Source organism: Cavia porcellus, unplaced genomic scaffold, assembly GCF_034190915.1.
Source record: "Cavia porcellus strain 051 isolate PalLab524CR breed Dunkin Hartley unplaced genomic scaffold, mCavPor4.1 scaffold_31, whole genome shotgun sequence".
Taxonomy (NCBI): domain Eukaryota; kingdom Metazoa; phylum Chordata; class Mammalia; order Rodentia; family Caviidae; genus Cavia; species Cavia porcellus.
This window is the reverse complement of record NW_026947514.1, coordinates 27792481-27806305: the sequence shown is the minus strand read 5'-3', so window position 1 is coordinate 27806305 and position 13825 is coordinate 27792481.

Genomic DNA, 13825 nt, shown 5'->3' with positions numbered 1-13825 from the left:
GCAGCAGCAGCACCGGGATGCGAATCTGGGCATCTCCTGCCTTCTCACCTTGAACACAAGTCCTTCCTCGGGCTCTCTTGCCTAGGTTCTCAATCCTTACTGTTCACTTGCTCACTGGCTCCCACCTGAACCTCAGGGCCATGCCCTGGGCTGCCCCTGGCCCTTTCAGGCATTTGTTTCCATACTGGTTCTGCAGGGCAGGCCAGGGAAAGGGACAGTGACCTGAGATCGCAGCGTGGCCAGGCCATGCTGCTCCCTGCCCCTGCACTGTCTCTTACAGGTCTGGCCCAGCTGGACTGGGCCTAGCTTCGGGCCAGATGAGGACCGGCTCATTCTAACTGGCATGGTCTTCCTATCCTGATGGCCTCCCAAAGCACCTCCATCTTCTGGGCTTATGGAGTAACACATCAAAGGGCACCCTGCAGAGGTAGGAGGGGACACACTGTACCCTGGCCACCCCCTTATGCTTTCAGAAAAGCCAAAGTAGAGCCTGCAGAGGCGGTTATGGTTTTGGGTAGCCCATGGCCCTTGAAGGACTCAGAAAAACTACTGCAGGTACAAATAATTCCACCCATGCTCCCAGCAAATTATATAACAGAGTGCTTCCTTTGTTCATTTGCCAAAAACTGAAAATACGTGGATATAGTGTATAAATATTTATCCACATATTCTGTTCTTTGACCAAGAAATTCCACTTCCTCAATCTTATAGGAATATTTACAGGATGCAAACAGTTCATTGCTTTTTTTTTTTAGACAGGGTTTCATTATGTAGCTCAGGCTGGCCTCGAATTCCCCTGTGATCCTTCTGCTCCAGCTTCTGAAGTGCTGGGATTACAGGCTCGCACCAGGAGGTCCAGTATTTTTGCAACATTACTTGTAATAGTGAAAAACGGGAAACAAGTTGTTTAATTGGAAGATGTTGCTTAAATAAGTTATCACATCACTGCAACAACATGATTTGCAACTGCTACAACCTAGGAAGTAGGAAAGAAATCCATGACATATTATAGAGCTAAAAGGAGCAAGTTAGGACTGGGGCTATAGCTTGGTGGCATAAGTGCCTACCTGGCAAACATAAAATCCTGAGTTTGATTCCCGATACCAAAAAAAAAAAAGGATCAAGTTAAGGGGCTGGGGTACAATGCAGTGGGAGAGCACGCGCTTAGTGCACAGGAGACCCTGGATGCTGTCACCACACAAAAACAAAAGTCAGTTGAAGTGTTGGCCTCAGCAACATGGAGCTCTGTAACCACACTCCAAGCGTTCTAGAAGCTGCCCACTAGTCTTTAGGAGCCCAGATCTCAGGGCACAGAGCGGGGAAAGAGCTGTACAGCTGCCTCACTGTGGAGGGCAGGGCCCAGCTCCTCGGTGGAAAAATAAGAAATGTAACTAAGTACAGCACCCAGCACTGTGTGTCTGACTCTTGGGCTGAGTAAATGCACCGAGGCCTCCTACCTCAAAGCAATGGACTCCTCACCCAGTTTTCACACCTGTGTTTCCTCTCCCCGCAGGGAAGTTTCTCTTCCCACCTCAGAGGATTGTGTTCTTCTAACCTGCTCTTTTTCACTTCCCTTCACAATCTTGGCATTTCCCATTATCTGTTCCTACCCCTTTTTGTAGTGCTCAGTCAAACCATCAAGTCAGGGATTTCAGCTGGGCCCTCACCATCCTTGTAATGGTAGCACTTGGGAAGCTAGAGCAGGAGGATCAGGAGTTCCAGGCCAGTCTGGCTGCACAGCAAAAGCCCGGCTCAGAAAATAAATAGATAAATCCACGTGGGGAATATGCACTATTATAAAAATAAAATAAAGGGGCTGGAGATTTAGCTCAGCGGCATAAGTGCCTGCCTTGCAAGCAGGCAGTTGTGAGTTCAATCCCCGGTACCGATAAAAAGGAAAAAGACACAAAACTAAATAAATAAAATGGTACTTGTTTAGTGGCTGCTCCTGTAAGGTAGTTAAGTCTGATTGGGGCTGGCATTTCTGTTCTCTAGTTTTCAAGGCTGATTATTTTCCAACTAGGTCTTATTTTTTTAGGGAAATACAGGGTAGGTAATATGAGTATAGTTTAGAAGAAAATACACAAAAACCCACAGGAATTTTTCGAGCTGGTTCCCTGTGGCAGCAGCTATATTAAATACTTGTTTTGCCTTTAACTAACCCATATCACAATCTGATGAAGTAATTATTTTTTAGTACCACCTTGTTTTTTTTTTTTTCTTTCTTCTGGTACCGGCGATCGAACTCACGACCACCTGCTTGCAAGGCAGGTGCTTATGCCGCTGAGCTAAATCCCCAGCCCCACTACCTTGTTCTTCCTTAGAAAGTAATATTATGTTGTAATCATCGTTCTTCAGGTGAAGAAACTGAGGCTCACAAAGGTTAATTTGTTCATGAGGTAGAGCTGGAGTTTAAACCCTGTATTTACTCAGCTCTGAATATAGCACTCTTTTTTTTTTTTATTTTTTGTCTTTGTTCTTTTTGAGACAGGTTCTGGCCATGCAGTTCAGGCTGGCCTTGGGCTCACTTTGTAGCTCAGATTGGTCTCAAACTTGCAACAATTCTCCTGCCTCAGCCTCCCAAGTGCTGGGATTATAGGAGAGCACCAGCACGTCTGGCTTTTAGAAAACAGCACTTTTAAGTAGCCATTCTAGTAGCCTCCTTAGTTTATGCTGTGGAAACTGGGGAACTATTTGTAAGAAAAAAATGTTCTTGGGGTTGGGGATTTAGCTCAGCGGCATAAGTGCCTGCTTTGCAAGCGCATGGTCGTGAGTTCGATCCCCGGTACCAATAAAAAAAAAACAGAAAAATGTTCTTGTGCAAAAAAAATGCAAACAACTGAAATACTGCACAAAGTAGAGGAGACCCTTCCAGGGGTCGGGGGGTCACCAGCATTGCCCACGCCTTTGCTCCAGGGTAGCCTCCCAGGTTTCTCGACTTGCTGAAGTATGTGTTTACCCAGACGGGGCAGAGCTGTGCAGAGTGGAATGCTAGGTTAGTAGCGCACCCTGAACTCTCAGGGAAGCTTGGCTGGCTTTCCAAGCCTGGCTCTGCAGATCTACTCACGCATCAGTAGCAGATAACACATCTAACCACCCCCACCTTAAGATAGTCTCTCTCCATTTTTCTTTCTGCTTCTTTGCCTTTTTCTCCAGCTGTCTGTGGTTTCCTTTTTTCTTTCTTCTTTGATGGTCTTTTACCCTTTTTGCTTTAGATCTTATCCCTGTCCACCCTGCCCCCACTCTGTGGTATTGGAGACTGAATTTAGAGCCACACCCCCAGCCTTTAAATTTTTTGCAGGAGGGGAGGGAGGGACTGGGCATGGCGGTGACATCTATAGTCCCAGCACTCAGGAGGCTGAGGCAGGAGGAGCTCTGTGAGTTTAAGGCCAACCTGGCTACATAGTCAGTTCAAGACAAACCTGCACTGCATAGCAAGACCTTGTCAAAAATCCTCCCAATTTTTTTTTTTTTATTTTTTTATTTAGTAAGATTTAGAGTCAAGGTCTTGACTAAGATCTGAAATTACCCAGGTTGGACTTGAACTTGCCATCCTTCTGCCTCAGTCACCTGGAGTAGATTATAGGCATGTGTCCCTTCAATTTAGATTTTATCCTGATGCTAACAACTGCCAGCTGGAAGGGCTTCACAACTTTCTTGGAATGCTTTGTAATTTTCTGTATTTTGAATGTACTGCATTTTTAGTTTTAAGCCAGTTTGAAACACACTTGGAGAATGAACACTGGCCTTTAAATTTTTTTACTTTTAATTTTTTTATGTTTTTAAACTTTTATTTATTTATGTACCGGGTCTCACATGTAGCCCAAACTGACCTCTAACTTCTGGCAATCTTCCTGTCTCAGCCTCCTGAGTGCTAGGATTACAGGTGTGCACCATCACACCTGACTGAACACTAATTTTTTTTTCTTTTATCGGTACTGGGGATTGAACTCAGGACCACCTGCTTGCAAGGCAGGTGCTTATGCCCCTGAGCTAAATCCTCAGCCCCTTGAACACTAACATTTGCTCATCCTTACAACAAGAAGCTCTGGAGTGGAACTAACTGAAGTGGTGACCTGCGTGGTGGTGGGGAGTGGAGGAAATTGTAAACAAACTAACCGAGATCAAGGGTAGCAGGCCTGAGGTTAAGGAAAGAATGAGGGGAGACCTCAGTTTGACCAGAAGAAATTCAGTGAGCTGTTGGTGTGGTGGCCATGCTTATAATCCCAGCTCTCAGGAGGCTGAGGCAGGAGAGTTGTAAATTCAAGCCCAGTCTGGGCTAAATAGAACTTGTCAAAAAAAAAAAAAAAAAGATGAAGGGGAAGGAGGTAGGGGGAGGGAGGAAAACTGAAGCAAAGAAAAGCAAGAAGAAAAGCAAGAAGGCACGTAATTTGAGGCCTAGCTAGAGTACGGTGCCTATTGCTTGAGGGCAGTAAAGAGAACTCAGCAGCAAGCCCTCCTCCCTCTCCAGTGAGCTTCCTGCCTCCCTGCCTTTCTCCAAAGGCGCCCAGCAAAGGGCCTGGGAACAGCGCAGGCCCCAGCACAGGCTCATGCCTACATGGTCGTACGCATGGGCCTTGTACGCATGGGCCTTGTACCCATGGGGACGGAACCAGGGCCTTGCACAGGCCAGGTGAGAGCTCTGCCAGAGAACTACATCTCCAGCCCCTTTCACAAATTCAAAAATAATTTTAAATTTTATTATATTTTAAAATTTATTATTATTATTATTTTAATATTTTTTATTTTATTTTTTGGTACTGGGGAGTAAACCCGTGACCTTGCCCTTGCCAAGCAGGTGCTTAAACCACTGAGCTAAATCCCCAGTCCTTTATTTTATTTTATTTTTTAATTTAATTTTTTTTTTTTTTATCCTTTCACAAATTTTATTTCGAGATGGTCTTGCTAAGTTGCTCAGGTTGCACTCAGCCTGCTGGGATTACAAGGATGTGCTGTGTGCCTGGTTAAATTCCTGAATCTTATCAAGTCAACCCTAGGTCCTTTTTTTAAAAAAAAATTTTATTAACATGTAATAACTGAGCCCATTTGGTGGCTCACTCTTATGATCCCAGCACTGTGGAGGCTGCAGGGCAGGCTGTGTTACATAGTGAGTTCAAGGCCAGCATCCCATCACACACACAAAAAGTTAAACAAACAAACAAACAAAAACACAAAAAACCACAACTGTAACAAAAGTAACTATTACAGGACACAGTGTGATATTTCACTGCATGTATACAGTGTGGATGGGAACAGGGTAATTAACATTTCCATCTCCTAATTACCTCTTTGTTTGGGAACATCCAGTTCCTCTCTTCTAGTTCTTCATCAAATATGGGACAGATGGGGCTGGGGATTTAGCTCAGCAGCATAAGCATAGCAGGTGGTCGTGAGTTTGATCCCTGGTACCGATAAAAAGAAAAAGAAAGTGTAAAAAAAAAATACAGGACAGATGATCGTGAACATCGTACTGTCCCGCTGTGCTGTGGGACGCGGGAACTCGTTCCCTCTGTGGAGCCCCATCTGGGCTCTGGTTGTGCAGCCTGCCCCCCACCCGCCCTGCGCGCTCCCTTCCCACTTCCTCTCAGCCTCGGTTTTTTTTTTTTCCCTTTTTTTTAGTCAAGGTCTTGTTGTGTAGTCCAGGCTGGCCTTGAACGCTAGAGCCTCCTGCCTCAGCCTCCAGTGCTGGAATTACAGGCTTGTACCACCATGCCTGATTTTCTTTCTTTCTCTCTAGCTTTAACATATAAGAACATGCATTGTTTGTCTTTCTGTATCTGTTTATTTTATTTAAAATAATGTCCTTTAGTTGGGGCTCGAGCTCATGACCTCGCCAGGCAGGCACTTATCAAACCATTTTATTGCAAGTGATAAAATTTCATTCTTCTTTGTAGCCAAATACTTTTCTTCTCCTCCTCCTCTTTTTCCTCCTCTTCCTCTCCTCCTCCTTTTTTTTTTTCTTTCTTTCCAGTACCGGGGATCAAACTCACAACCACCTGCTTACAGGGCAGGTGCTAATGCCACTAAGCTAAATCCCCAGCTCCTCTTCTTTCTCTTTTAAAGACAGGGTCTTGCTATTCAGTTCAGGCTGGCCTTCAGCTCAGTTTGTAGCCCAAACTGATCTGGAACCTGCATATCTAGCCTCCAAATACTGTTTTTTTGTTGGTTTTGTTTTTGTTTTGTTTTTTAATCAGTACCAGGGATCGAACTCATGACTTGACTGCGTACTTGCAAGGCAGGCACTTATGCCACTGAGCTAAATCCCCAGCCCCTGAATACTGTTTTAAACCATGCTTTCTTCAGTCATTCAAGCACTGATGGCATTTGGGTTGATTCTATATCTTTTCCCCTGTTACTGGAGATTGAATTCAGGGCCTCCACACTGAGTTTTTTTTTTACTTCAAAACAGGGTCTTGTTAAATCACTAAATTGTCCAAATGGAGTTGAGTTTGTAAAGTGCTGGGATTACACCAGCCTGGTGTGGTGGCTCATGCCTGTAATCCTAGCACTCCGGAAGCTGAGGCAGGCGGATCACTGCAAATTTGAGACCAGCCTGGGCTACAAAGTGAGTTCAGGGCCAGCTTGAACTGCATAGTGAGACCATGTCTCAAAAATGACAAAAACAAACACAAACAACAAGTGTGCAACACCATGCCTGTCTTCTGTGTCTTGACTATTTTGAATACTGGGACAATAAGCATGACTGTTAGCTGGGTGTGGTGGCACATATGTATATTCCCAGAACTCAGGAGGCTGAGGCAAGAGAATCATCTGGGGTTCAAGGCGAGCCTGGACTACATAGCAGGACCTTGTCTCAAAAATAAAACAATAAACATGGGTGTGTGAAGTATGGGGATTTTCTTTGGTACCAGGGATCAAACTCATAACTTTGTGCTTGCCTGACAGGCTCCATGCTGTTGAGCTAAATCTCTGGCCCTCATTTTCTTTGGGTGTAGACACAGTGGTGGGATTGGTAGATCAGTTCTATTTTTAGTTTTTTTTAGAGGTATCATACTAAATTAAAAATAAATAAATAAATGCAAATTGAAGTTTACCAAATTCAGAATCTATCAAAGAAAGATATAGGCCATAAATGTAAACAAGACATTTTACAGGATTAAAAACTTCCTTATACAAACTCAGAAAAAAATATTTAAAAATCTCAATCAAGAGCCACTTGCCTGGGGGCTGGGGATTTAGCTCAGTGGCATAAGAGCCTACCTTGCCAGCAGGCAGTCGTGTGTTCAATGCCCAGTACCGATAAGAAGGAAAAAGACAAAAAAAAAAAAAAAAAGAGCCACTTGCCTTAATATATACAACCTTGAATAACTCAGTAAGAAAAAGGTCTATAGCCAATATCTATTTTTTTTTTTTGTATCAGAGATCAAATTCATGTCCTTTTGCTTTCCAGGCAGGTGCTTACGCCACTGAGCTAAACCCCCAGGCTTTATCGCTAGTATCAAAACAGGCAAAAGATATTCAAAGACATCATAAATAGATTTTTTTGTTTTGTCAGGACCTCATATTGCCAGGCAGGCACTTGTGCCACTGAACTCCTTGGGATGTGCTTTAATAAGTAAAAAATGCACACCAGTTTATAGACTTAGTACAAAGGAAGAAATATAGATCCAAATACACATCTTGAATAAATATCTGAAAAAGAAGAATGTAACATATCTCTCTATTTTGTATTGATTTCCTAGCAAACATGATATTTTGAGTATGATATATATATATATATATATATATATTTTTTTTTTTTTTTTTTTTTTTGGTCTTTTTCCTTTTTATCGGTACCGAGGATCGAACTCATGACTGCCTGCTTTCAAGGCAGGTGCTTATGCCGCTGAGCTAAATCCCCAGGCCCGAGTATGATATTTTAAATATGCTATTAAAATTGATTTCACTTATCACTTCATCTTAACTCTCTCTTTTTAAATCTCCTGTAATACTGGAATTTAACCCACAGTCTTTGCACTGAATTCCATTTTCCATATCCTTTACAATTTTTTTTTTTTCTTTTTGCAAAGCTGAGTGTGGCAACAGACGCCTATAATCCCAGTACTCTGGGAGGCTGAGGCAGAAGATTGCAAATTTGAGTCTTAACAATGTAGTTAGGTCCTATCTCAGAACAGGGTGCAGCTGGGCCAGGAATGTAGCTCAGTGTGAAGACCTTGGGTTCAATGCCTGGTACTGGAAAAAATTTTTTAAAAATATGGGCTCCCGGGGCTGGGGATTTAGCTCAGTGGCATAAGCACCTGCCTTGCAAGCAGGCAGTCGTGAGTTCGATCCCCGGTACCGAAAAGGACAAAAAAAAAAAAAAAAAAAAAAAAAAGGGCTCCCGTAGTTGCCCCACCATCCCCATTCCTCTTATATATATATATATATATATATATATATATTTTTTTTTTTTTTTGTCTTTTTCATTTTTCTCGGTAGCATCCCCAGCCCCAATATTTTTTAAAAACTGTGGCCCTAAAAAAAAAAAACTGTGGCCCTAACCAGGACAGGTGTGGTGGCACAGGCCTATAATCTCAGCATTTGGAAGGCTGAGCAGGAGAATCTCTGCTAGTTCAAGGCCAGCCTGGGCTACATAGTGAGACTCTAAAAAAAAAAAGTAGCCCCTGAGGCATGTACATATGTGCCAGGCATGGTGCACATACTTATGACCAGATACTTGGGAGGCTTGGGCGGGGGATCAAACATTTGAGGCCAGCCTGAGTGTGCAAAGCTTAGTGAGACTCAGACTCAGAAATATATAAAAGGGGGCTGGAGGTTTAGCTCAGCGGCATAAGCACCTGCTTGGCAAATTTAAGGTTGTGAGTTTGATCCCTGGCACCAAAACAAACAAAATATATATATATATATTTATTTATTTAAAACAAAAAAGGTTGGGGCACAGGGTAAAGGCACTGGAGATGGAACTCACTGTTAGAGCTCTTGCCTCACATGTGTAAGGCCCTGGACTCTGTCCTCAGTAATAGAGGGGAAAAGATGAGTAAACATTGTGACTACCTTGAAGTTTCATTGAGCAGTGGTGGCTCTAGAGATAAGGAAGAGGAAGAAGAGGAGGAGGAGGAGGAGGAGAAGGTGCATGGGAGTGATTTGTATCCTACTCTTTGCGTTTCAGAGGAAGAAAAGTGTGTGCTGTCTCCGGCTCGCTTGTTTAACCTGACTCTAGGCACAGGGGTAGTCTGGAAATGGGGCTGACTTTTCAATTCTAAATTCTTTTGTAAATTTTTGAGCTCAAGTTTCTAAGCATTTTGGGCATTATTCAATTATGTTATTTACGTATTACATATTATTTATCCAACCATGATTTAAAAATATTTAATAGAATGAGAATGTCCAGAGAGCCACTAGAGAATTATATACATGTGCATATGCACTCAAAAAGATGAAAACACAGCTGTTAGTGGTGATGCAGGCTGGTAAATCAGAGAAATCTGAGGGAGGCTGAGTCAGGAGGATCTGTGGCCACCCCGGGCCATAGTAAGATCCTGTCTTAAAAAAAAAAAGTAGAAGAAAGAAAAAGGTCAGGGTGGGGGGTTTCATGGGAGGTAGCTCAGTGCAAAGGCCCTGCTTGGGCTCAATCTGAAATACAGTGAGAAAGGAAAAGATAAACACATAAGAACCTGTAGACAGCGATGAAGCAGGGAACACTTTGGGGACAAGAGCAAGCTGGTTAATTTATTCTCTGTTTTTCACTGTGTATCTTCTGACTCTTCTGTAAAGAGAATATCTAACTTGTATAATTCTATTTTTTTTGTATTGGGACTCGAACTCAGGACCTTGTGCTTGCCAGCCAGGTGCTGTGCCACTGAGCTAAATCCTCAGCCCTAAGTTGAATAAGGGCTAACTTGTATAAAGCTCTAATTTTTTTTTAAGGAAAAAAAAAAAAACTAGAACAAAATATACCAAAATGTTCACAATATATAATGTTCTCTTTAGATAATGAAATTATAGGTGATTTTTTCCACTTTTCTTTCAAATTTTTCCAAACTCTATAAATAACACTCTTACTTTTGTAATGGAAAAACCAAAAAATGCCTTCTTTTCATTATATTTTCTATTTGTTCAAAGACTTTTAAAGATTTCATTAGCCTTTTAAAGAATTAGCTTCATTCCTGGGGCTGGTGATTTAGCTCAGCGGCATAAGTGCTTGCCTTGCAAGCAGGCAATCATGAGTTCAATCCCTGGTACTGATAAAAAGGAAAAAGACAAAAAAAAAAAAAAAGAATTATCTTTATTCCTTTTTTAAATGATAGCAAGAAATATAGCCTTTTCATAAAATGTCAAACACAGAAAGTGGGAAAGTCTCTCTCACTCTTTTTATTTTGAGACAGGGTCTTATGTAGCTCAGGCTGACTTTAAACTCTTGATGATCCTCCTGCCTCTGCCTCCTGAGTACTGGGATTACAGGTATGCATCATCATGCCTGGCTTTCAGACTCTTTTAAAAATTATAATAATAATGTTAATAATAATAATATAATAATTACTATTATTACCAGTGGGGATTGAACTCAGGGTCTTTGCACTGAACTACATCCTCAGAGCTTTTTAAAAACATTCTTTGAGATGGAGTTTTGCTAATTTGCCTGGGCTGGGCTCAAATTTGCCCCTCAGAGTACTGGGATTACAGAGTACCACATCAGCAGGAGAAAAGTCTCTTGTGACTTCATCTCCTTTTGTGTGATAACTACTATTTTCTGAAACTTTAAAAATATTGTATAGTTATATTAAAAGTTTAAAAATAATTTACATTGACTAGAGGCTGAGAACTGTTACACATTCACCTTTACACGGTGCTCTTGCTCTACATATATCATCTCACTGAAGGAACGGACTCACTCTCTAGATTTTTTTTTTTTTTTTTTTTTTTTGTCTTTTTCCTTTTTATTGGTACTGGGGATCAAACTCACGACTGCCTGCTTGCAAGGCAGGCGCTTATGCTGCCGAGCTAAATCCCCAGTCCCTTAGATTTTTTTTAACCAGGAATCAAACTCAAGACCTTGCGCTTGCCTGGCACTGTACCACTGAGCTCACCCCGGGCCCTGCTTTTGTTTCTTGAGAGAGGATCTCAGCTTTGTAGTGCAGGCTGGCCTCGGCCTCCTCAGCGTTGGGATTACAGGCATGTGCCACCACTCCCAGCTGGGGTAGATGTTATGTTCTGGTAACCACAAAGTCAGGACTCCACGGCTAACAAGTTGCCTAAAGCCTTGCCATGGTAACTGACAGGCTGGGCCAGCATTCAACGCCAAGTCCAAGAGGCCCAGCTAAACCATCACAGCCTCAGGGCCACTGCCACCGCGGTGGGTGGGGCTGGAGTGACTGGGAGGCCAGGGCCGGCTTGAGCTCCCGCAGCCCCTCAGTCGGTGACTGGGAATGGGTGCTTGAGCGGGGAGTTTTGAGTTTTGTGATAAGGGTAGAGATCCTGATTGGGGGCGGAGAAAATGATAAGAGGCCATTTGGGGCATACTGGGTGGGGGGGCACTTTACAGTGGTCACCAGGGGCAGGGCCAAGCAGAGGGATGGTGGGGGAACTGGGCGCTCTGGAGAGAATCTGCACCCAAAGGGTTAACCAGGCAGGAAAGCCCAGGAGACAAGCTGCCACCAAAGGCTGCCTTGGCCCTTCACCTCCCCCACTGCCCTGGACCAGACAGGCAGATGGGATTGGTTGCTTTGGGGATTATTTGAAGCCCTGGGCCCCAGGTGAGTTTGTGTGTGTGTGTGTGGGCGGAGTGGGGGACACAGGGGGACCGGTAGGATTGAAGCCCCGCCCTCTTCTCTCTGGGGCTAGGGATTAGATGCCCTGGGATAGGCCCCTGGCCGTGTATAGGTGCTCTTTGGAGCCAGGCACACTTTGGGAACTGGAGATACCGAACCCCAAGCCTGAGGGATGCTCAGTGGGGACACAGCCTTAGAGAAACTGGGCCTGCAACAATTTGAAGGGAGGCAGAAAGTCACTCTTCTGCTTGCCTAGTTCTCCCTGTCTTGTAGGGAGAGGGCTTAGGAGGGCTGATTCAGGCAGAGATGTATTTTAGGGTTTCAAAGAACCCCAAAGAGATGGGTATAGGGGCACATATCAGTAATTTCAGCATTCCAGGAGGCTGAGGCAGGAGGATCGCAAGTTTAAGCCTACCCTGGCCAATTTAATGATCCAGTGAGACTCTTTCAAAATAAAAAATAATTTAAAAAGAGTTGGAGATGTAGCTCCATGGGGAGGCCCTGGGTTTATCCCCAGTCCTGGAAAAAGAAAACGGTGAGCTGTATTCTTTCTCTAACCCATCATCTCTGGCCAGTTTCTGGGCTTCAGCTTTTTTATCTTCTCCCCTCCCCAAACCTGGCCACATACTTTCCCCTTAGGTCTTCCCATCTAAAACCGTCCCTTCTCTCCCCTCCCCCAAACTGTTTGGAAATCTTTCAACTTTCTTTCAAGTTTTCCCTGGCAGTTTGGGGTCTGTTTCAGAGCTGGGTCAGGGCACTTTAACACTCTCAGCTGGGGAGAATGGCGAAGACAATAGCTGCTATCACTTTACCATTGGAAGTGACCCCCGAATTTGCACTTCTTTCATCTCGGGACCAGAACCCTGGAGGGTGGGCGATTTCCTGGGGGGAGTGGCTTAGCCGCTTCCCCACTGGCCAGTTGGCTGTAGACGGTCCACGCTCGATGGTCCACTCCAGATATGAGACGGGCGCTGGGGTGAAAGTCGCTCCTCTGGGGAGGCTCCCTGGGAAGGCCCTGCCCCGCAGGCTGGCGTAAATGTTCCAGGCTGGAAGGTGGAGAGAGAAGTGGACGCCCCCCAGGGCTCTGGGCCACCCTCGAGGTCAGTAAAAACGTTTTCTCACGACTAGAAAGGGTGAGTGCCTGGTAGGGTTTGGAGGCCTAAGGCAGTGGGGGATGATCTCGAGACACCCAAAGGGCCAGGTCTAGGAGTGGCCCCCTGAGGATGCTGTGTGTGTTCCTTGCCGGAACCGCGGAGAAGAGGCTTTGTTCCAAGGTCTCTTTCTCCCCACCCCCACCCTCCTATCTCCTCTCCCCACCCCTACAGTGGTCAGGCCTCGGCCCCTCCCCAGACTGCTGGAACTTCCCTGGTTGGGTCCTATGTTCCAGTAGCCAGAGGCCAGCCAGCCCTGTCTTTTGCCATCTGGGTGGTGGCCTGTGGGGCTTCCCCTTGTGGGCAGCCCTCCGTCCTCTCCCTCACTTCCAGACACGTGGCCCAGAAGAGCAACTGAACTTGGGAACTCCTGAGGATCGCTTGACCTGGTGGCCTCAGGTCTACCCTGGTGACCCCAGGCACTCCCGCCACCCTGGGTGGCGGTGGGACTTTCCCTGGGAAGTCACATCTGGCTGATTCTACCAGTCAGTCCCAGTGGCTGCCCTTGCCCGGCTGGGCCTCCAGGCCACAGGAGAGAGAACCAAGATGGCTGGCAGGCCCTCCGTCCCTGGGGCGTGCAGCAGAGCCAGGCTGGGTGAGGAGCCAGCACCCAGGGAGAATCCAAGCCGGTAGCCTCACTGGGGCCTGAGACCCGTGTGGCTCTCGGGCTTGTTGGGTGTGGTGGAGTGCGGAGACTGCAGGGAGAGAAAAGAGGGGCCAGGAGAACTTGGGAACCCAAGGTGCGGCTCCTGGGGAAGGAAGTCCTAGAGGCCAGGGCAGAGCTGGGAGCTTCATGTCAGCTTGCCTCTTGGCCGCTGTGTTCTTTGTGCTACTCAGATCCGTGGCTAAAATGCTGGGGACTGAGACCAGACTGGGGCTTCAAGACTGCCATCTGCTTGCAGTGGGGAGACAGGGGCAGGGACGTGGCCTTGTGAAGGTGGTGAG